The 2,705-nt window shown below is 35.1% G+C and overlaps 1 pseudogene; it reads right to left on the bottom strand.

Annotated features, from left to right (window-relative positions):
- Positions 1–338: 338 nt before the first annotated feature.
- LOC105547425 lies at positions 339–1,115 on the bottom strand (annotated as a pseudogene).
- Between the last annotated feature and the right edge of the window lie 1,590 nt (positions 1,116–2,705).

Genomic DNA, 2,705 nt, shown 5'->3' with positions numbered 1-2,705 from the left:
GTAGAATGCTGTTCTACAGTAATAAATATCCATTTGTTAATTAACACTTTTCTCATTGAAATGTTAATTCAGCATTACACAACCACTGTAATGAGGAAAATAATGCAAAGAAATATAACCAATTTATTACTCTCCCTAATTACTTTCTTCTTTCCATAAAATCATAATTAAATCATTGTTAGTAGCCTTTATATTTTCTTTTAGCCCATGCCCATACAAAATTGTATAAGTATATATACATATACAGACTTTTGGTTTGTTTGTTTTAACAAAAATGGATCTTTATTTCTCACTTGCTTTTTTTTTTTTTTTTTTAATCTGAGAGCAGATACTGTTTATTAACTCACCACATTAGAAAAATCATCATGGTAGACACCATAGTTCATTCTTCTGATAAGCCTGTTGATCTGTTGCTCCCTGTTGCCAGGATCATCACCTTCTACAAAATAGGTCGTCTTGTTTTAATTCCACCTCATGGAAAGGATAATTTGAAGGCCCACAGGAAGTCGTTTGCTTCTTAAAGCATTTTCCAACAGTATAGATCTCATGTATCAGTTCCTCCGTGAAGATGATGCCATACTTAGCAAGAGATCGAGCCAATCAAAGTGTTACCTGTCAAAGCAATTTGCTTCTTATTGATTTCGCAATAACCATCCTTGTAGATTAGTTCATTTACTGACTTCAGATTTGGGTACCCCCATGCAATATATGGTTTTACAGTCCTCAGAATGTTAAATGAACCTTGTTGAACTTCATAAAGGTTCCATTGAAGATTTGATGAAGGTGAAGAAGCTGCAACACCTTTCGGACATTTGGGCTCACACCATTCATACCTCTGATCCTGACAACATTGTTTTGGGTTCTGCAGGTTGGTAGAAGTTGCACCTTTTCTTGCCATCCTACCTATTCGAATTTCTGTGCTGTACATCTGCCTATATTCCTTGTGATAATGCTTCTCTTTTTTCACAGATAAGCTTCCCCCTTGCCTTTTGAAGCATCTTTTGGGCAAACTTCTTTATCGGGTGCTTGATCTTCAGCTCTGTGAAATTCCTTTGCTTTTTCTTAAGGGTTTCTGGCACAGCAGGAACCTTCTTCTTCTCTTTTACATCCTCCATGGTTCCAGCCATAAAACAGGGTGCTTTTCTTATTTAAAATATATCCTCTGTTTCCTCCACATTAACAAAAAAGAGATCTGATTCCTTTTTATGATTTTAATATTATCTAATATGAATTTTATCAATTTCAACACTCACATTAACCAACCATGTTGTGTTTTGTTGGGACAATGTAAAATTTTTATTTCAGGCTTCTATCAATTTTTTTAAATATTGACTCTTGAATATTTAAAAATTGCTTAAAGTTTATTTCAAAAATATAGTTATTTTAGATGGATGGGTAGGCAGGTAGATAGACTAATTGAAGGCTTATAAAATTTGTGTCTTCTTTTGGTCACCACCTACTTTGAAATCTCTGTTCTGTTTCTATTTTCTTTTAATCCAGACTATTTTTTTGGATAGGGTAGATTGGCACTGTAATTTATGAATCATTTTTCATCCTCATAGTTTTGCCTTTTCTGGAATGTTATATTGCATCACCCTAGAAAGAAAACTCAAAAGATATGGAAACGAGAGGTCTGTGCTCAAGCTGTCCCTTTGCTAAAGTTCTAATTTGTACTTTCCTTTAATTTATGGATCATCAGTATGTGTATACATCACAGCTCTCACTCTTAGGACAATTTCCAATGTATGCCGTTTAATTATATCTTGACTAGTTAGGTGTATTTCCCCTCTATAATCCTTTTTCTAAACAAGTTCCCTACTGTCTAATTAGAGATGCCTAGAAACAGGGCCACCTCTAGGGTCAGCAGGACAACAGGCAAATATTTGATACAGGGTCCTTTCTATATCTGCAACATGATTTTAAAATGCCTTATAATACTCATGGGTTTATATTAGGCATGGAGACTTATAAAGATGGTTTTTAATAGTGGAAAAAAATTAGGCACTTATCAACTTATTTATTATCCAGTTAGTGCACATGATTGTTTTTTGTGGTATCCAAACACCATCTTCTTCTGTTCAGGCTCCCTAAGTATTTTGTGTGAGTTGTCAAATGACCATACAGGCTAATTTCATATTTCCCACCTTCAGAAAATAGAGGACATTATTGTTATTAACCACAATGTTGTGGCTTTTTGGGACCTGTTTGTATTAAAACAGTTTCTTGCCCCTGCAAAATCTTAATACCATTGACTTAATGCTGGTCACATTGCTACTTACGATGGCGCATCATTCATTATGCTGCAAATGAATGCTAGTATTCAGTGGCTCTCTAAAAGTTAGAGTTAAGCATTACTGGCAATTTTCCAGAGTATTCAGAAAAATATGAACAATTATTTTCTAGTCATGTTAAGTGTCCTATTGGAATTTTATAGTATAAACTACACATCTTCCACCTACATATTCTTCGTGATACAGTAGATTATAGTCACTGCATTCCTAGAATCGGATGTCTCTCAATGCTGACCACACTGTTACCTTTCCCACATGGCCACAAGCAGGGAGGATAAGCAAGAGTCCACATGCAGAACAAACAGAGCATCCCATTTGCACAAGGTATATACATCCTTGACTGTCACAGCTTAGTATTAAACTAGGAGAGCATGATGTTACCCATTGGTGAAGACAAGAGATCTCTACTAGAGG

This window comes from Mandrillus leucophaeus, unplaced genomic scaffold (genome assembly GCF_000951045.1).
Source record: "Mandrillus leucophaeus isolate KB7577 unplaced genomic scaffold, Mleu.le_1.0 Scaffold389, whole genome shotgun sequence".
NCBI lineage: Eukaryota > Metazoa > Chordata > Mammalia > Primates > Cercopithecidae > Mandrillus > Mandrillus leucophaeus.
The sequence above is the reverse complement of the archived record's forward strand: the minus strand, read 5'-3'. Positions and strand labels throughout refer to the sequence as shown.